The 22,434-nt window shown below is 41.8% G+C and overlaps 1 long non-coding RNA gene across 2 annotated transcripts; it reads right to left on the bottom strand.

Moving 5' to 3' along the window:
- Positions 1-13,985: 13,985 nt before the first annotated feature.
- LOC130199725 (uncharacterized) lies at positions 13,986-15,980 on the bottom strand. 2 transcript variants are annotated; one of them, XR_008832877.1, is made up of 4 exons: positions 15,894-15,980; positions 14,927-14,985; positions 14,515-14,848; positions 13,986-14,375 (listed from the first exon to the last, which is right to left on the bottom strand). It is a non-coding gene; the product is annotated as an uncharacterized LOC130199725 (long non-coding RNA). The 2 variants fall into 2 exon arrangements; XR_008832878.1 differs by lacking the exon at positions 15,894-15,980 and adding an exon at positions 15,707-15,855 and having other exon boundaries at positions 14,515-14,985.
- Positions 15,981-22,434: the final 6,454 nt, after the last annotated feature.

Genomic DNA, 22,434 nt, shown 5'->3' on the forward strand with positions numbered 1-22,434 from the left:
AAGGCCCAGGCAGGCTTCAACAACAAAACCATGTCAATTAATAAAGTCTGAATTTTCACTGTCACCAGATTAGTACACATGAAAAACACTTTCTTATTTAATTTCAATGAGGAAGCAGAAACAGTGAATGGTTAAGCATCTCTCCTGTCATTGCTGCTCGTCAGTCACACCGAGGTGAAAGTAAACACCTCCCCAGGTGGGAAATGCCAAGCACAAGAAACCATGTCTTGTTGAAAGCCACACCAGGAAGTCACTGTGGGCTGCGGATGTGATAAGAGCTGGCTTCAGGAAGCTACCCACGAGTACGTGACGTTCCCAGGTGCAGAGCTAGTTCAATCTTGGCATACCAGGCTGTTCCTCAGTCTGAAAGTTACACCATCCTCAACTGAGATAACGCGTTACTGAACTGTTGAACCTCACACATAGCCACACACAAATGTTACTATAATATCCATCAACGTTGCAGTCATGTTCCATTTGACACAAAAGTACACTGAGTGGGTTGAAATGATGGCGGCTCAATACTAAAAACGGAAACCTTGACAAGCTGGTCCACATGTTGTGAATTAGTGAAGGCTCAAATTTAATGTTTTTCTCTTTTCCAACCAGGCTGGAATTTTCAAATCATTAGTATTTGCTGTCTACATTTAGGAAAACAGAGGAAAGTACTGGAACGTCGTTTGTGTGGCCTTTTTTTATACGCTTTTTTTTCAACTCCTGAATGACAACGGGAGGGTCAAGGATGGACTTGAACAGATCCGTGGACTTGAGACTTGGAGCTTAGTGATCATGGACAGCCAAAATAAAGACCAACTGACACAATTGTCTTTACCAACTCCCTTATAAGGCCACAGTGATTTCTGTGGGAACCATTTGAGACTAATTTGCTTATATTGGCAAAATACCCATTGTTTGTGTACACCTGTCCTCAGGTTGGCGGAGCAGCTGCTAAGTACAAAGGGGAGGCGAATGCTCCTCCCAAACACAAGGAGCTCAACGACAACGCACATGAATGATACTTTGAGAGAGTGAAGGTATGACAAAGCTTGAGTGAAACTTGCTCATCACCCTCCTCCTCCTCCTCCTCCTCGCACGTCTCTTTGTCCTCGTGTCTGGCACACACACTTCCCAGCTCCTTGGGCCCTGCAGCCTCATACACCTGCCTGCACGGCGGAGAGAGTGTCTTGTTTCAGCGATGAGGCAACGTCCAACCAATGAGCTACGGTGAGAACGGTTAGGGAGGTGGTGGGAACTCTCCTCCCATCTCTCAACGCTCTACCTGGGAACCAGCGCTGCCTCAGGGAGGGGCCCCAGCCGCCCGCTGTCTGAATGAACACCAAACAAAAACTCTCACCAACAGGTGAGTTACACGAGTCAATGTTTGTTTTTCTGTCGTCTATTATTTTCCCCTCCCCCATCATTTATGTTCATTCATGGCTGGCACACTGCTTTACATTTTGGCAGGAATGAAAAAAGAAAGGACAGAAAGAAAGAGAAAGAAACAAAACAATCAAAGTGTGGGAACTTTTCTGAGTTCCTTTTTTCTTCTTCCAAGAGCTTTTACCAGTATTAACTCTGCTTACACAGGTATTTGTGCACCTGTGGCATCGGATTAGTGGACCAGCTTCTTCTTTGTGTGCAAAAATAAGCACTGTGAGTTATTTTTAATTCCAGGTATTTGAGAGAAAACACATTTAATCCTGTGCTCAATAGTTGTAAATGCTTATATTTTCAAAGCAAACTGTGTTCTTGTTTCACTTTAATAAACTGCTTCAATACGTCGAGGTATAAACTGCTGATGCAATCCGTATGCTATATTTACAGTTAGTTGTTTATGAAGGCTTCATTATTTAACCAATATGACAAGATGAGTTATGTCTGCCAGCAGTTTAAAAGGCTAACATGTCTTTCTCTGAGCTTAATCACCATTTTGAAAATGCCTATTGATGGACCAACACATCCAACAGTGCCTCCCTCAGTACAGACACGAGTAATGCCTTAATGAAATAACATCCGGCTTTTTGGCTGTGCATGTTCAGTTTGAAAATGTTTTAAAGTTCAGAGGCGTAAGGTTAAAAGGAACACAAGTTTGTATATGTTATTTATTTAGCATCAAACAAAACACAACATTAATCATTCACCAGTGTAGAGCTGAAGTTATTGTTCTGCTGTCAAGTTTAAGTCCGCTGAATGCAAATAAATGTTCCTCTTGTAGGAATTATGTGACAGTTAAAAAGCAGGTACAGACAAGTACAGAATTTTCTCTGCTTGCACAGTTTAGGCTGGGACGCATACGGGATTATTGGGCTGATCATAGTCCTATTGGTCAAATCTGCTCGGCCTGGATCAGCAATTAAATTATCTGGCCTGCACCAATCATATCAAAGATGTTAAATAAATAATGTGTATTTCACCTACCATCAATATGCTCTTATGCTAGAGTAAAATGGAGGTAGTGCGTTTCTGCCAAATCTAAATTAAACTAAAGTGCTCTTCACAGAAAGCTACAAAGCTGCTGTCTATCTTGCATCAGCTGATCAAAAAACAGCTCATAGCTTTTTTATGCATAGCCTGATCAGCTCTCAGCTGACTGGTAACAACTAACACATGAGCTCCCATCATCAGCCCAACCTCACATGAGGAGCTCTACATTCATCTCGTGTGTTGACACTTCTTGGTTTCTTCACTTTGGTAAAATCTATTGTTCGGTTGCCGCTATGTTTTAATGCTATGCTAATAGCCATTATATTTTCTTCAAAACATATTAGTAGTATAGCGGATATGAGCTCCTACATTGGTTGGTTTAGGCACTTGACCTTTATCGGAATATCTAAACTGACTCTACTGTCACCATCCCAACCACTGCTAAGGTACTGGAGTATCCCGACAACCCGAGCGTGTGTGTGTGTGTGTGTGTGTGTGTGTGTGTGTACCCTGCTACTGCCACCACTGGACACTTCCAGCATTATGAATGAGCCTATTAACAGGATAGACACCTAAGTGTGAAGGAATCTTCCATCCTCTTTTACTGCAGCCCCCAACAGAGCTGCACCGTCCACTTGGCTGCCCAATAAAAACAAGTAAAAGGCTGACATTGCACTTCATTTAACACTGCATGCCCTTTACTCTGCCTTCTACTTAAACCATTGTCGTCCGCAGGGACTTGGCTTTGTTGAGAGGTTCATGTTGTCCATAAACCAAAACACCAGACAACAATAGATGAGCAGCTGTTTCCTGGGCACGCAGTGTGTTTGGTGTCCTACAAGCAGGTGCTTTCTCATGATGTCATTTTGTGGGCTGACAAACGTAGCTCAAGTTTCCAGGTGACTAATGCAATCCTTCTATTGCTGGACTTAAATGAAATTCAGCAGCGGCTCTATTTTCACTTTTCATCTTGTGTTTGGGAAACTCTTTGAACTCAATCTTATCCAAAACCACAAGATGGGTAATCTTTGAAAATCATCAAGTATATATGTTTTCATTTTGAGAACCGTGATACATTCCCTTACACTGGTGCTCATATGTCCCACTCTCGTTTGAATCTAGCCTGAATCAGACGCGAACCAGGAACACAAATAGCACACTAAAAGTGATTCTCAATTAAACATCCTCATTTCATAATAATAATAAAAAACCTCACTTTGAAAAGTGCAACAATGAATGCAGTTATCTCAAGGATAGCAAAATAAGAGAGGACAAACCCTTTAAATCATCTCAGAGTTGAGTGAGTAAATGGCTCAGTTGATTTGGGTGAGGAGGATGTGCACTCTTTAGAGGATCATTCACAGCGAGGTGTCAGGTGTTGGAGTCGGGTTGTGTCCGACCATTCCCCCGGGCAATGCTCACAGTGGGCAAAGACCTCAGTCCACATTTGAGCTGCATGGCTTTCCACTCCTTTGACTCTGTATGACTGAGGAGAGTCCTCAGAGAGGAAACACAGGAAGCTGAGGAGCCACAAACACACCACGATTATTATTTGGACTCATATATTCTGATAAAAAAGGCTTTTTATTGGCTTAGAACATTTTTAAGTTGCTATTTGTGTTTGTGCTATATTCGCTCTTTGTTTTACTCTGCGGCTGTCAAGAAGTATACCCCTGGTATCGGCAGCAGTGGAGTCCAAACAGTCTATTTAGTCGTTCTGTGATGCTTTCAAACTTCACCCCACTTTTCTGTACCATTCTGACTGCTCTTTTCCCCTCCTTTTGTTATGCATCTTTCAGTCTTTGGTTTACAGCAGGTCCACAGGGGAGAGGGGCTTGTTTGCTCACTCTCTCACCAGAAGGGGCTGGCAAAAAGCTGGCAATCACAATGAGCAAATATGTTCATGCAAAGTCACCCCCGGCTGAAGGGAATTGTGGGTTGTTTGTTGGCGTATGCGGGGCAGGATGGGGAGTAGGAGGACGTGCTGTGATCAAATGGGCCCCCCTTTTACAGCTGATATATTTATTTTACATGTGCTAACTCACAGTGATGACGGGTGTCTTTTTTTTTTCTCGCTCTTTGCACTGTAGCTTTTTGTACTCCTGATTCAAAAGGAAACGCTCATCCACCACGTCTCTGCGCAGTCCTGGGGGAGAAGGAGGGTCTGTCCAGTGTCAAGCAGAACATAGACCGGACCGACACCACGGGTCACTGGAGAAGGAAAATAACATGCTGTGCACCGTTACGTCTTCAGAAAATGCACTAACGTTTGAATCTTAAAAATGTTCCCAAAGCATGACGTTTTGCAAGCCATGCTCTGTTTGCTGTTGCTCAGCTCTAATTCTTTCACATGTTTATTAAACCTGGTTGGCAAACAGCTGAAACTGAATGCAGTTTGGACTTACTCATATGTTTATGAGGTCTACAGGCCCTGGTTTTCCTTTGAGACTGATATGAATTGATACTGCAGAGCAAATTAGTTGCAATCAATAATTGAAAAAAGTCACTGAATGAAACTGAAAAACACAATTCTGGATAATGTATCATCCATGAGTGAGTGAACTACTTGGTGCTTCTTGGTTTCTTTGGTGCTGACCAGGAATGATACAAAGCACTCAAGACAAGTTGCAAAAACTTGTCCAAGAGCTCCTGTGTTTCTACTGTCACTGCTGCGATTAACCTGCAACACTTTGCAATAAGGCCAGAGCTCTAAGTGACCCGACCCTTGAGCTGCATTATGCATGAATTCAAAAGGTCACGGGCAGTCGGACTTCCAGTAGGCCGTCAAGGTCTCCAGGCACGGAATAAACCTACTGACCTGGCTAGAACAAATGCTTTTGTCCACAACACACACACACACACACACACACACATGCATGCCTACTACCAACTACTCATACGCTCATACTCATTGAACGTGTTGTTACTCTGTAATGATTCCTTCTGTACACATGACATCTATTGCATCTGTCCATCCTGGAGAGGGATCCTCCTCCTGTTGCTCTCCTGAAGGTTTCTTCCCTTTTTTCCCTCTGAAAGTTTTTTTTCTATTTCTTGGGAGTTTTTCCTGATCCGATGTGAGGTCCTGGGACAGGGATGACGTATGTGAACAGATTGTAAAGCCCTCTGAGGCAAATTTGTAATTTGTGATATTGGGCTACAAAATAAACTGAATTGAATTGAATATACACACACACACACACACACACAGTGTATGCATCCCTTTTCCCCAAATTTTTTCCCTTAATAAAAGACAAATGCACAATACCAGGACATGATTAGCTGTAGCAATAGCACACTGAGGTAGCCAGAGATGTTTACCTTTCCTTGACTTGATCTGTTTGATCTATTAAACCGCGATCTTCATCCGTCAATTCAAAGACGTAACTTACGCCTACTCACACTTACAAGCAATGGAAATGTTATTTGCTTGAGAAGAAGGGGGGCAAAGTCAACTTTGTTCGACTTCTTTACTGCCCAGTTAAGAAAGACATGTCAGTAAGTAAGTGGATTGCTCGCTTCACTGAACCCTTATTGGTCAAATGGTGGCAAATGAGAGAAATGTTTCACCTCGCAATAATGTTTGATTTCACTCACATTGTATTGTTTCCAGTGTGACTGCATTCATAGTAATCCATTAGCAGTGATGTAACTCTATATAAAATAGCCAATTAAATATATGTTAAAAAAACAAGTAAGTAGATAAACATTACAAAGATAAATCAATTCAGACTGTTTCATAGCCCAAAGTTAACTTTTTACTTTCAAGAGTTCCCCCGAGCCTTTATGTGCCTTTCCCTGAGTATTTCCATGTTCCCTCCCTGTCTGCCCATTGAGGAAGTGACTTGTTGCAGCAGCACAAAAGCCTGCCACATAATAAAGTTAGGGGGGAATAGGTAAAAGAAAGCAGGGAGTACCAGAGGAAAAAGCAAAGAGGAGGAGGGTGTGAAAACACTCAAGCAGGAACAGTTGTATGGCTCCATGTTAATGGAAGTGATTTAAAAAAGAATCCCATATTCCTGGAGGGCTGAACGAGAGAGGAGAGAGCAGAGGGCAACAGGGATGTACTGCTGGTAAACAGCTGCTCCTCACTTTTACCCTGTGGCTGTGGACCTCTGAACACAGTGGAAAAGACAATACATGTAGGACATGCGTGCAGGAAGAGATAAGGTAAAACATGAAGGACCCATGTAAATATTAAATCAGAGATTCCAAAAAGTAATATTATGTATTCTCTTGATATTTACCTTTTAAAAAAGCAAGTAAAGAATGTTAATAATCAGCCTGAAGTACTTACACACATTTTTTGCAGGTCTTTCCAAATGCCAAAAAGCTCTTTCAGCGGTCAAGAAGGCATGCGTACTGCAACAGTGTCATATGCGGGAAAAATGTTGTCTTTGTCATTTTAAGGTCTCTATTCAGCCCCACAGCTCAGCCATTTTTAAGCCACACCAGACCCTCTATCTCTGGGTTTTGTTTCATGAGCCGCCCGCTGGAAGCTGAGCCCTAAGACAAAGCCCTGTTTACACTAATGGCCCACTAGGCCTTTTGCCACAGAAACAAATAACAGTGGGGGGAAGTCAATAGAATTTAACATTTTGACATTTTTCCTTTTGCTCTCAAAACCAATATTGACCCAGCTCCCCTGCATGGCTGTCTTTGGTCCAGGACCTTGGCATACAAATCAACCCAATGCAGCCAGAACCACAGGCAGCCAATCGAGGGGTGAGACCAACAATAGGCGGCCCAGGATGGGGCTCTCCCACTGGGCAGGCAGAGTGGCCACTGTCCCTGCTCTCAAGCTGGTCCACAAGGCCTGATGTATGAAAGAACTCATGCTATCCCACCCGCTTTAATGATTACATCTGAGAGGGCCAATTGTGTCTGTACTCCAGACCCTGCTGGTGAGTGAGGTGGACAAGTAGAAGGGACAGTGGGGGCCCTCACATGTGCAGAACAACCCCATAGCGGGCCAGTACTTCTCAAAGGCCAGATTACAATCAATTAGAGCCTAATGAGCGGGAAGCTGGACTTGTAACCTGTTGCAGCAGGGCAGTTGTTAAGAAACCTCCCAGTTGGCGAACACATCAATAACCTCTGAAATAGCTCCGGACTGAAAGCAAGACGCAGCAGGATGCGTCTGAGTGCGTGGCCGTCTATATCTGAGTCCTGCCTCTCTGCCTTCCTCCAACCCGACGGTGTCGCGCCATTGCCGAAGGCAGAGCGAGGGAACCACAGCATCACAACGTGCTACTCGAAAACAAAATCTGTATTGTGCACTTTTTACTTCCATGGATTCTTCCTGAAGACATTTGGCCATGAGCACGTGCAGAAACACAAGACATCAGAGGCATTCAGAAACATGTCAGTCAACAGGTTGTGTTCTTAAGTGTGCCTGATTGCATATGGGCCGATATGACAAAAATAAATCTTTAAGAAAATGGCTACACTCCCAATGTATCGCTCTTGCTCGTACTGGGTTGGAATTAACATATTGCCAGTCGGGTAAAAGCTTCTGCAATGTCAAAGAAAGAGGTTATCTTCCAGAGAAAGGGCAGAGTGTGTGAGCATGTGTCGCGGCCCAGCAGGAGAGCTTGTCCTCAGGCTGCTCTCACCTGTGGAGCCGCTCTTTCCACAAAGACAGTTCTTTACATGGCAGGTTGGCCCACAGCAGGGGAACATGGGATGGTCATATAAGAGAAGGTGAAACAGCAGGACTAAAAGAGTAAAAGCGACATTTTGGCCTGAGGTGAAATCAGGAGGGAGTTGAGTGGTGGGGGGAAGTGAAAACAAATGTCCAACAGCACATTTTCTTCCGTCTCTGCAAGAAGACAAACTGTGTTTACAGACATTATAAATCACCTGTAACAAGACTGAGCCAGTGAGAGCAAAATCATATGATACCATTTCAACATCTTCTCACCTTTGTGTTATTTTACAAGCTTTAAAACTGTAAGCATAGCTGGATTACTTACTTACAGTCGTTCATGCTCTTTGCTTGTGCACAAGCTCACAATGTTCACCTGCTGCATTCTGAAAGTCATAAGCATACAGACCAAACCAGCACCATGTTCAAATGTATTATAAAAGCAAGAGGCTGTTTTGATTGTAGTGCGTTGCTCCAGATGCTGATGAGATGATAACGATGATACAGGAAGGCCAGTTCCACGTAATAGCCTGTTTCCAAAAGTCTTTACTGTTTCCCTTGTGTATCAGTCACTTTGTTATGTGTTGTGTTTATTTATGCAAACATTCAAAACCCTATGTGCAACAACAACAACAACTTTGGTCCACATTACAAATGCAACACAGAGCACACACCGGCGAGGCAACAGGTTTCCCCTCAGCCCATGTGGATTTTTACAATTTTACAACATTGTCTTTCAAGACCTGAAGCTAGTGTCTGCCAAAAATAACACACGTTTAGATTCAAGTGACAAAGAACACAGCAGGGGGATGTTGGGGTGGTTGGACTTTGACATGGGAGAATGCTTCCTGTATCTTTTAGTCAACACTAGTTTATTTTAACCATGACCACAGAGTGTGTCCTAACCTTAGCCAAGTCGGCATTTCAACCTAAACCATGATCTTTACCTATAACACTACACATCTAGCTTTTCTTTCTCAACCTACCCAAACTTTAGCTGTAGACGTATCAGATTAGAAAACAAGTTTCATTTTTCAACTGTGATTTTTAACCATTTTGAAAGGCAGTGACACATGAAATAGTCCTGTTGATAGGGGCATGTGTATATCTCCTATCTCCTATTAGCAGGGAGACCACAACACATCCACACATCCTGTCCGACATCGACTATCAAACATCTCTGGTTATAGTCCGGTATAAAAAACAAGTAAATGTCTTAACTGAACTATTACTTTCAGTGTTTGGAGTAACCAAGCTATGAGCTCATAAACTGAAAGCTGACAGAGACTGACTCAATCCTTTCAGTGGGACGATATTAAAAAGACCTCACCCCTTTAAATCTCCATCTCCACATGTCTTATGCTCAGATTGTTGTGGGAACGCTCATAAGCCCACACTGATCATTGTAATATACAATGCTGTTAGTTTCCTCATTGCAAGCAGTTGGGTACCACCGGTCACCACTGTGTTGAAACACTTTTAATCAACCAGAACCTACTGTGAAGGCCCGAGCCCCACCCGGCTCCCCACCTGCCAAAACCGAGCGGTTCACCTCAGCAACCTCAGAGCAACAGCTAGTATTTAGTAATATCGTGTGGCAGTCCAGCAGCTTCTACTTTTATGTACCCACTGACAGCACTAACCTCTCACAGCCCTGGTACCCCCTTCTAAGGTTATATTACAACACAGTGGGAGCTCTGAGCGAGTAGATGAGGGGAAGGAGTGATTGTTTGGAAGTTTTCAAGACAAGCTGGCTTTTTCCCAGGCTACAGTGGGGGTAGGCTCTCGCTCCCAGCATGCCATGCTCGGTGCAGTTTGATTAAAATTGTGAAGTACACAGAGTGGCCCAAGTACGTGGTCTTTGTTGGCCCTTTTCTTCCAACTACCCATCATCCCATTCAAAAGTTGCCACACATAAAAACATGCATTTGATCCTTTCTGGGGTTTCCCAGTGTGATTATTCTTAGACAGTGTTGGCGACATTAGAGCAGAGCTGTGTTTGTGGGGAAACATTACAGCGCGTGGTTGGACTGGCGTGACGCTCATTTGTGAAACAAGCCATGATATTGTGACAATGAAGTCTTTATGTCTGGGGACAACACATACAGCTAAGACTACAGATTGCAGATGCAGTGCAGACCAGAAGATTTAGCCCGGGTGCAGAGGCGACGGCCAGCATAACAACTCTGTTGAAGCCCGCTGTGGTTTAATAATCAAACAAGATGAGGTGAGAAGAACCCAGGGAGAGTAATGACATCATCATCAACAGCGGCACAACCAAAATCTGGCAAGTGTTTATTTCTCCTGGCTGTTCATCGGCCTTGAAGGAAATCACTGATGTCGGGTGAAACTATTAATTTAACAGATTTAGACTTTTACATTTTTTTTCTTCAGTTGGTCATTTATTAGCATTATTTCCACAAAGTCTTGCATTTCAATCCTGATCCTGGCTGGTGTGTACTGATGTAGTGCAATGTATGAAGTGTGTGTGACAGAGTATTTTCTCTATTTATCTTCCATATGTGTGTTTGATATGTTACAATATGATCCAGTGTATAATCTGCCATGTAAAGCCTTTTCAGCCATGAATGTGATACAAGTTAATCTAGTGCATGGTCCTCTAAACGTTCAGGTTCAAGAAACATCTTAACAACAAAGTTATTCAAACGATATAAACAACAAGAAACACAGATTTATATTCACCAAATTTGCACCCATTACTTCATTTGCTTTAACGAGGACACACAAGAACTGAGATTACAGGCAAGATGAGGAGAAGGACTATAGCTAATCCACTTTTAAGAAAAAATGTCTAACTCGTGGGAGCGTTGTCCAACGGTCGCATCATTCTCGACCACGTGAGCCGGCGTCCCGCAAGTACCCCCCGACGTGTGCAGAGTTGCGAGGGCCCGTACATCGCTGCTTGCAGATTTAATTAATATTATTACACATCATGTGAAGTGACAATAAGTGAGACAACATCTCAATGTGGTTACGGTGGGAAGCAAATATACAAAATACTCGTACCTACAAAATGTAGCAATGGCTTTTCTTTTTCTCTTTTGTAACACAGTGATGAGTTGAGAGTTGTCGTATATCTGTTCTCCTGACAATAAAAGAAAAATACATCTGAGTATTTATTGTAGTTTAGTGCAGAATTAAGATTGAAAGCTTTTGTCTGACTGATGAATACCTGAAATAACTTCAATGTAGATATTTTGGTAGTTTAATGGAAAAAGTCATCCTATGTCTGAGTAAATTGCAGCATTTAAATCCAAGCTGTCCAACTCAGCCTCTCATCCCAAAACTCATCCATGCAGGTTATTCTGAACAGAGACATCCATAATGTTCCTCACAAACTGGGTGCACATTCGTGAACTCAGTAGCATTTTGTAATTCTGCTCCGTTTACGATTGAACAAGACAAGAAATGACTGTGAACTAGTGCCAACAAAATACAACTGGAGCAGATAAACGGCCATCGAGGCTGACGTTGCTCCTGCAACCTCTCCTGCACACTCTGAACTTATGGACTTAGAGCTGAGCTCTCATCCGACACACATGAGCCAGACATGCACTAACTAGTACTATAGCTGCAAGACAGCAAACGCATAAATCAATAGGATGCATTGTCTGAATATAATAACCAATACCATATACTTAATGTCTCATAAAGAAGCACGTTAAAGGGACGTTTTTCTGTTCTTCACATTCTGCCGACAAAGTGCAAACTCAGCAACACTCAGAAAAGTTTGACCATTGTCTACTCAATAAAATTAAGGCAACAAGTGACAATTAATATAATTGAATAGAATTTAATACTTCAGCTTTGATTAAAAACTATTGATTTAATTAAAGGGTACCTGTAGTGAAAGCGAATATGTAGCCAGATCAAAAGATAATGTGTTTCTAAAGGTTATTCATGCACTGACGGTCCAGTATTCAATAACAATACGTAGTTTAGGCTGTTCAAAGTCCTCAACTCCGACATGCGACATTGCACTGGAGCTTGAATATGTCGCGGGTGGTGTGACGTCAAATCGTTGAGAGATCGACAGCCAGCCACAGCGGATGTGTTCAGATACCAATATAAACAACGTCGAGCGCTCGCAAACAAATGCTGAGAGATTGAGAATATGGACGATGAAAGATTGTCTGATTCAGCAACTGGATACTTGTTTGAACCTTTAAAAGCAGACTATCCCCATTTAGTGAATTGTGACAGCGATGATAGCGATGATTCAGATGAAGTTGATGCCGAAGGACCGCCGGTCCAGATGCTGAAGCGGACCGTGCACGCAAGTCGGCGGACGTTTGGTGCAGTTGTGGGAAATGTGTACCACAAAAAACAGACATAGAGTGCATTTGTTGTAAAGAGCACGAACTTATGTCCGATGATATAGTGTCATTAGACCTCATCTGCTTCACACAAAAGAGTGAGCTTGAGAGCTACATCGCGCATAAGCCAGCGCTGGAGATGTCTTTCATTGATGCAATGATCGGCCGACATGTTCGGGGTCTGCACCGAGGAGAACTGTCAAATCGGTAAGTTTGCCAGTTGTTTCATGTAGGCTAATTTGCGATCACCAGAGTTGGTGTGATTATTACTAATATTCTGAATATATTCACCTTTATTCTCCCATAGCGAGAGGCCTAACATTTGCCTGCATACTATCGCCCATGATTATGATGATCCTTTAGCATAGACTAAGAAGCCCATACTTTATATAGCGGTCTCAGTAGGCCGCACCATGGAGGCAGCGGTATATCGAATAAGGCGCGTCCGCTGCCCGTGTATCGTGGCATTCGCAGTATCTCCATTGATTTTGACCATATAGATTGTGTAATTCTTCGCTACGAATATTTCACGATAGAGGGAAAGACATTATATTTGGTACACCTTTATAGCTCAGTTTGTTTGTTATAGGCTATCCGCTGTTTTGTCACAAAGTGGCTCCGGATTGGCTGAATTCCTTTCAACGACTCAACGTCATAGTTAGCTTTGACATGAGTAAATAACTAGCAAAATGGCTGCGCCCTGAAGCGTTCACGGACTCGGAATGTTGACAAAGAAATGTAAATCCTCGGGCTATGCGTGACTTGTTGACAATAGCGGCAGGGTAAATATGATTTATTTGATGCGCCGAATGGATGTAGCACGTTGTTGTTTTGCACTACAGGTACCCTTTAAGCAAATTTAAACAAAATATTAAATACAAATATTTTGGATTTACTAATAATATGGCAAATGTTGAGTAAATCCAAATCAATTATACAGGGGAAATGATTAATATTTACTAGGTATTCAAAAGAAAGTAATTTAGATACACCAAATAGCTGTGAAAAAGTAATTTAGATTTACTAATTATGTGGATGAAATTGATTTATATTTACTAAATATCTGGATAATACCGATTTATATTTACTAATTTTATGTGTGAAAATGATTAATATTTACTAGGTATTCCAAAAAAAAGTACTTTAGATATACCAAATAGCTGTCAAAAAGTAATTTAGATTTACTAATTATGTGGATAAAATTGATTTCAATTTAGTAAATATCTGGATAATACTGATTTATATTTACTAATTGTATGGGTGAAAACTATGCTATTTTTCTAAATATCTGGATAAGAATGATTTGGATTCAATAAATAAAATAAGTTACATCAACTCATAACTTGGAAGAATGTTACTGAATTCAACACATTTAAACTGAAATTGTTATTTATCTTTACATAAATTAATTTTTCAAATCAACTTATAATTGGTACCACATGACTTAAAATCTATGTAAAGTTATTGATTGTCACTTTGTTGCCATATTTTTTTAATGTAGAATCTACTTAATATCATGCCTTCTTTTTGCAAGAATTTACTGAGGAGCAGTTAACAAATTACCACATTTAGGATAACAGCATGTAAACATTTATTTGTGCAACTTTGTTGACCATCTTTCAAAAACATTTGTGTAAAATGCCAAAATACAAAGAAATCCTGGTGTACACAAAAGAATCACAGCAGCAAGCCCTTCAAATGAGAATGACAAATTGGATGTTTCTGAACAACCCTGAATGGTAAATAACTGCAGCACTGAAACTCAGACAAAGCCTCGAAATAAACCATGTGACTGTAAACGCACTGTAAAAAAAAAAAACTCATTGGGTCCAGACTGAAGACAGGTGGGGACAGAATCTCATGCCGACATGATGTCCAGGAAACTGGAACTTAAGGCAGGCGTAGTCATCATTACTGCTTGAAGACTCACAGGTCAACCGGTTGTCTGTGGGCTGACATGATTCTCTCTACAGCCAGAAAAAAGACAAAATAGAAAAGATTAACAATAATATAACTTTAAATAGCATTTACAACATGACTAGGTGGTTTGAACAATAACAATTTATTCTGTTGTTAAATTAAGACACTGAACTTAAAACAACTTACTCCCGTTTATCCTTGACAACTTGAATCCGATCATGGGTCACACGAGTGGAACAGCAAAGAAGGTGTTGAGGTCCATGCTGGTAATCGTAATCACACCTAAAAAGAAAGAGTAAGGGGATAAAGGACAAGGGGAGGACATACATCCTCTTCAGTAAAAACAAAATCATCTCAAGCATCAACTTTTGCTCTTTTCAATGCTAATGTTGTAAATAAAAATGAAAAGGCTAGATTCACACTCAAGTGCCCCATGTTGTCGTCATCATGGCGGCCAAAGGTTTCCGGTGGTCCCTTTGCTGCAGATCCTCCCCTGTGCTGCTTGTGTGTCTCTCTAGCTCTAACACAAATAAAGAAAAAAACATCTTAAAAACAAATAATTGCTTGCTTCTGGCATTTAAATGGATTATAATCTCACCGTGTTGCTGGGTGTCATTAAGGTCACGAAGTTGTTCCATCCAAGTTGGATTATAATGTCTGAAAGGTGGCAGGAGAAAATAATTAGCATTTTACAATTAACTAATTGTTCTTAATTATCTGTACATAAATGTAAACATCGACTCAAAGGACACTCTTTGGTGACGTCCTCATCTGATAATGTGGACAGTAAATGAAGATTTGAACATGAAACCATCCCCTCACTGGACAGCTCACGGAGCTTCTGAGGAGCTGTGAGCTGTCATGTCCGCCACAGCGCAGTTATAAGCGTCATGTTAACAACAGTCACGTGAACAGAGTCCCGACCACGTCAACAGCATCACGTTAAGAGAGTCACGTTAACAGCAGTCCCGACAGCATGACACAGCGCAGTATAAAGCGGTCACGTGAACAGAGTCCCGACGTCACGTGACCAGACACGTACAATAACGTGTCTGGTCACGTGACTGTCCGGACTGACCGCTCCGGTATATGTGAACTTGTCTATCTATACATGTCTGCGTGGAACCAGTTTCAAAGCACTTCAATAAAATCGTGGTTATTAGATGAAGTGTGTAGCACGTGACCCCTCAGGTGTCTTAACCCACCTGCCACAGTAATGAACCTATAACACGAGCGTTAGCTAAACATTACCTCAGCTAACATGTGTAAAGTAAGCTAATGTTAGCTCGTTCAACACAGAAACCGACAACCTACGTTACATCGACGATGTTAAAGAAACGTGAAGACACTTAACCATCAGATAGCTAAGTTAACTTACTCTTGACGCCCAAGGCGACACAGAAATGCAGAACACCATGCCTCGAATACAAAAGTAGCTACCCGCTAGCTCACACGAGGCTAGCTCAACCCCTCACCAGAGAGCCGAGTAGAAACCTCAGTGTCACTAACGTTGCTCGTTCAATACAACGTTACTCTCTGAAATTAAATTAAGTTGGCATTCTTACCTCAAGAAGAGCTGTCATGTCAGGAGGCTGTCGTTCCCTCTGTGGCGTTTCGTGAGTCACTGCAGCTCAAACTGCGGAGAAGTGGCGCGAAACCGGGTTCAACAGTTCAATCTGCTTTTTTTGTGTTGATTGCTGTGATCAGACTAGACTGATCACTGCACCTGGCCTCTCCTTTGAACTCTCTCTCTCTCTCTCTCTCTCTCTCTCTCTCTCTCTCTCTCTCTCTCTGTAGGACGGGCTGTCTGTCTGTCTCTGTCTGTGCTGTTTTCTTCTCTAGTAACTAGATTCTTAGAATAATACAATAAAAGAGTAGGACAGGATATATTACATTTAAGAAGTTAAATAATAAAGGAAATAAAATAAAAAAATGAAAGTAAATACAGTGTATCTAAGTGTATATAAAGTGAAAGTGGTGCAATGTTCATTGATGTTGTTCAATTTGAGGAGGATCTGGCCAGAGGTGATTTATTGTAAAGTCTAATAGTTGCCAGGAAGGTTCTCCTGTATCTGGAAGTTTCTCCTCTATCAAGAATGTTCTCCTGTATCAGGAATGTTCTCCTGTTTGTCCTTGTGAAGCAGAGCTAAAGCAGTCTGTTGGAGAACGTGCTCCGCTGTCCCTGCAGTAGGTGGTGGAGAGGGTGGTCCGGTTCTCCAATATGGACAAACATTTCTTCATGTCCTCCTCTCCGCCTGTTCCGGATAGTCCTCTTTGCCAATGATGGAGCCGGCCTTCCACACCAGTTTAGTGAGTCGGTTGGTTTTCTCCAGTTACAATGCTGCTCCCCCAGCAGAGTACGGAGAAGTCCAGAGCACTGGTCCAACAGACTGGTAGAACATCATAACTGAGATTTGTCATATATGACAAACATTTGAGGACTTGTGAACCTTTGAAGGAGTGCATTTTTTTTCTTCTCGGTTTTTAAACCACTACCAAGCAGGGATACTAAGTGCTAGATATTGCCAGCCGGTTGGGCCCCATTTGGGAGTAGTTACAACCTGGAAAAGAAAGCTAAGCTCTGACATGTTGAGAAAAAAAGAAGCTAAAATCAGCCCAAACTCTTAACAGGGTCTCAGATTTACAAAGCCACACACCCTCTTAAAGTCCTGGATTTCAGACAGCTAATTAACTATTGTGGGTGTTTTGGGGGAAATTTCACCCCATCACCTCATTGTAGGCCCTGTCTTGAGTGTTTGTGTTCAATCTTGGATATCCAGGACTAATATTAAGGAGATTATGACAATTTTTGCACTTGTCAAAAAATATGCGATTATAAGAGAATAAGGCCCAATTTGACCCTTTGGACCTTTTTGGGGACCCTTAACTTGCAGCTATCAGTCCCAAACTTTTGGGTATTCATATTCAGATGTCCCTCTTTAAATCTGAAGAGGATCCACATATCTGAGTTGGTGGAAAAATTAACTAAAAGACTGGTTTTAAGGATTTTCCTCGTCAAGATTTTGGAGGCGATTTCACCCCATGACCTCAATGTATTATATTTAGGTAAATATAATATGTAAGACAAATAGGAGGTTAAGGGTCAGTTGGCAGAGTAGTGTGTTTGTGTGTGTGTGTATGTGTGTATGCATGTGTGTGTTTAAAAAGATGTTAGTGTTTCAGAATTTATTTTAATTCATTCATTATCAGTTCTGATTACAAATATTGGACACTGGACACAACAGCAAATACTCACGGTCGCCCTATAATGCTCCTCTAAAGAACAAGTATCAAAACTTATCATTATTTCTTCTACTTTGTACTCTTAAAAAACTGCAATATGTTTATTGTAATGAAAAAGTGAATTTGTATGTCATTTAAGAAAACTGTAAAATGACTGTATTAATAATAGTCATTTTTCTTTACAAAAATGGGCAAAAAATGTTATTTTGTATTATTAGCATAATACTTAAATTAACAGTTGGGTTGTTAATTTACAGATAATGTCTGTAATTTCACCGAGTTTTGAATATAATTTTATTTAATCAATCCTGAAAGCTACCCTGAACCGGAGCAGGTTTGCCGTTCAGAGTAAGTTACCGGTAACCTAGTTTGCTAAGAATAAATCCAGCTTTGTGTACCGGAAAGTCAGGTGTGGCGCAAATTCCTTGGGCGGAAGTGTACGGCGTTTAAAACTGAAGAGTTTCCATTGAGTAGAATTTATTAATTTTTCGACATTGTTGACTTTACTCATAAAATATGATTAAATTCTACTCAATGATTTTGAGCTGATATTATTCAAACAAAAATGAGTAAAATGCAATTGATAAATAATTCAAATTGTATTAAATCAACATAATAATATGCCAAACTCCACACACACATATTTTTTATGTAAAGGTTACTTGTATTTATTGAGTAAATATTAATTGAGCTCAGTCCCACTTTTTTGAGTGAATAGCCTAACGTTCTCGACACAGCATTGTGACCATTCAAGCATACAGTCCTGATGGTCTGTGTTGATTATTCTGCAGTGTGAAGGAGTTATAGCTCTGAGGGGTTTTAGGAGCTGACAACATTGGTAATGCTGACCTCTGACTGTTTGCTTTTGTTGTGCCTCATTAGGCAGCGGGAACACATCAGCCAATACTACTTATTACCCTTTCTGTTATGGCAACTACCAAGCAAATAAGCTCCGACTTGCCTCTTGTTCCCTAAGCTCTCCGTTTGGCCTCTGGCATCATACAAGTGAAGAGTCTCTTTCCTTGGAGAGCTGCCCTCCCTGAGGCCCAGACGAGGACTGGAGCACTTGTCAGAGACCTGCAGTATTGTAACGTGAATGGTGCGGCCTCAATGCAAATTCTTCCACACTCTCAGGCGGCAAAGGCCAGCATTGACTGACTGGTTGTGTTAATTTAGCTGCCTTTCAGTCCTACTTGATCCACAGTCTTCTGGACCTCAATGGAAAAAGAGTAAAAAACATCTGAAGTGTCAGCGCAAGAATGTGCCATTCAGGCTCCAAGCGATGCACCATTAACAAATGTCAGCCCACAAACAACCAGCTGTGGTTAAACAAACCAGGGAGGTAGGCTATACAGTTTACCTCACTGTCGAGGCTCTGTTGTCAGCCATTGATAACCTTGTGCGTTGACAGGTTTCAGGGGAGAGTCGTTTTAACACGGTGGGTGATCCACATCAACAGGAAGCAAGCTCGCTGCAGATTTGGAGGACGAATACGTGGCTGTTAAACCACAAGGTTGTGGAGTTGCAGCATCTTTCCTGTAGAAGGAGGGACGTGTGCCCTCTCTCAGTCGTTCTACCCAGTGACGAAGCTCAGGCTGAGGTTAGTCAGGGGGGCGGCCCCATGCCCTCAGCGGCAAAACGCCCACTCTCACCAGCCAGGCTGACTCAGATCCAGAGGGCAGACAGCGATGACACAGTCAAACAGGCAGTCGACTCATATTCACTGTATGTCGACTGCGGGGCCGTGCACTCCAGCTGTGATTTACAGGCTGGTTTTGACAGGGTTGCAACCTGTGCAGTATGCCTTTCCCTTACTGGCGAGGAGACACCCTGAGAAGTGACTTCCTGATCATGTTACATCCCAAATCTAAAGATAACACTGTTGTAATCTCTCTAAATGCTAAACTGGCTCCTGAAAAAGGACATTAAAATCATTTTAGACCCAAAGAATATAAGATCTCGTCATCACAGTGTGTTCATCCTTTCAGATGAAACATTAGTTCTAAAAGCTCCACAATGTTCACCATCAAGCCTCTAACTGCATCTAGTGTCGTGTTCACTGGGTTGTTTAAGCTTTTTAGCTGAAAACAGCAGCCTGATGCCATGAGAGCTGTGAGAGTAAGACAGATTATTAAAATGTAAGTATTAAATGTAAAGGTACTCATTGTACTGTGAGAGCAGTACGTAGATGCTGTAGCGGGTCAAGGTGAAGCTTCTATACTTAATATATTAGTGAGTTGTTTAATCTGCAACAATACATCATATATTGGCCGCTCATAAGCTTTTGGTTAGATGTCTGTGTTTAACTTTAGCTTTTGTTTGGGTTGATTGCTTCACGCTTAGAAAATCATAGGAAATGGTGTTATTTGCGAAGATTATCTTGCTGAACAGTATCTAAACATGTGTTTGCCATAGAGCTTATTTCTAGCACTAATCAAACATCTTCTTTTTGTCCACGCTAACATCTGGGGTTGGCCTACAAACATACCACTTCCTGGCAGCGCTCTGTACTTTTCACTGCTGCTGTTTGCACATCAGTAAAAGTTCTGTACATTCTGAAGATCACGACCCACGCTGCCAAACATGAAGAGAAATGGAGATACGCTTGCAGATACTTTGATTTTATTATCATTTACATTATTTGTTTCATCTTCTCGACTTCTAGACACAGCTCTAGAAATGTTTGTCAAGTCTGTTGTCCCTTTCAAAAGTGTTTAACGTCTGTTGATGGGTCATGCGCCCGGACAGGTCATGACAGGCCAAAGTTGTTGGCAGCCTCAGACAGCGAGCGGTGGTAATAAACGGGAGTTCAAAGGGCTGTACCATGCTATGTGACATGCTGGTTAAAGTGGTAACAGCACAGAAGCCCGAGTGTATCACGAGTTATAAGCGGTGGCGGGACCGCTCTGTCTCCCATGTTGTGTGGAGGCATGCCGGAGGTGAGTGACAGTGCTACGATGTGATTGGTCTTACCACTTCCTATTGTTCCCCTGTCACTGATAACCCCCGGTGACCCGATCCAAAGGAAGGAAGGCCATCGCTCGGTTTGTGGTGGTGGGCTTGTCAGCTCTTTGTCCTCAGATAACTTATTAACCCACGAGTCCGCCGAGAGAAGAATGATTTCTCACACAGCTCGCATGGTTAACCCAGGGTAAACAGCTTTTCAGGAGTCCGTCTGCGGAGGAGCAGAGACAGAGACCATGAAGGAAGGAAGGAAGGAAGGCAGGCAAAATGGAACGAAGGAACAAAGGAACGAAGGAACCAAGACAGTGAGCACAAACCTACCAGGATGAAACTACTTTTAATTCAAATCAATGGTGGCCACGGACACATAGACTAAGATGCTGAGTAGCAGGCTTGAATTTTGTTTTAGATTCAATCATCTGTCCATCCTGGAGAGGGATCCTCCTCTGTTGCTCTCCTGAAGGTTTCTTCTCTTTTTTTCCCCCTGAAGGGTTATTTGGGAGTTTTTCCTGGTCCGATGTGAGGTTTTGGGGCAGGGATGTCTATGTGTACAGATTGTAAAACACTCCGAGACAAATTAGTAATTTGTGAAATTGGGCTATACAAATAAACTGAATTGAATTGAATTGAATCACATTTTTAGAAACCCTGTGTAAAAACATTTGGTTTCTAAAAGGAAAGGAAATCAAGATACGAGTAAGTCTAATAATTGATGAATTGATGAATATAATAGATGAAAAGATTCCGGTCGCATGAGAATATTCTTATGGATGTGGATGTCCTGTCCAGCCATGAATCTCAAACAATGATAATGAACACTATTCTTCATAATCATGAAGAGGTCAGCGGCTGAGGAACACTTGATAAGATCTAATGCATGTTGAACTTTGATTCAATGCACGTACACAGTCCAATATCTATCAATATTGCCAATATAATAATCTAAATACGGTGTTCAACGCAGATGGAGTGTATCATGCTGGCGGTCTTCCACTACTCAACCCAGCTGATGAGGCCTGCAGGCCTGTTTGTGATCTGGACAGACAGACCACAGACGGACCAGAGTCAGCACGGGTCACCACACACCTCGGGCACATGGCTGATGTCACGCGTCTGCTGCCTTAATTGTGCTCTGTTCAGATTCGCTAATGTGTAGGTCTCAGTCGCCTCGCTTTACAATCACTTCAACTGTCTCACTTGAAGGAAAGAAGTAGGGATAATGAGGGAAATGTTTTATGTGCTAAGAGTCAAACAGCCTTAAGCCTGGAAACTGAAAGAAGAATTTGACTCGGTATGCGGAGGTCTAAATTTACCCTGACACCAGCTAATGTGGAATGAAGTGGTTGTGTGCATAATGGTGAGGGGGGAGGAAGCAATGGAGATGGAACCAGGAGACTCGAGCTTTGGATTTGTCAATGGAGGACTGTGCACACTGTGAAGTAATATTGTATGCAGCTGTGAGTTTAAATACGTCATAAAGCTGTCAGCAAGTGTGCTCAGTTTCCTATCAAAAACGATATGCAGAGAACAAAATATTATTGATCTCCTAACGGCATGTTGATTTTCGAGCGATATCTTAATAATTATAACGTAATTCTAAATAAGTTATTTATTGCACAGACACATGCAGTCTTATGTTTCTCTATACAGTAGTGAAACATACTTATGCAAGAACTGCAATACTTTCTTTTTTGCACTTACCCCATTTAACTCAACTAGCTTTCTCCCATTGTATGCTGTGTTCTACTTTAATGTAGTATTTTTCTCCTGACAGTTAGAGGTACCAGTTACTTTGTAGATTGTAGTTTTTACCCCGGTTATTGCCAAATGGTTTTAATTGACTACTGTAGGCTACTGCCTTTTGTAACACTTTATCTGGAATAAGTGCATTATAAATAC

Source organism: Pseudoliparis swirei, chromosome 9, assembly GCF_029220125.1.
Source record: "Pseudoliparis swirei isolate HS2019 ecotype Mariana Trench chromosome 9, NWPU_hadal_v1, whole genome shotgun sequence".
Lineage (NCBI taxonomy): Eukaryota > Metazoa > Chordata > Actinopteri > Perciformes > Liparidae > Pseudoliparis > Pseudoliparis swirei.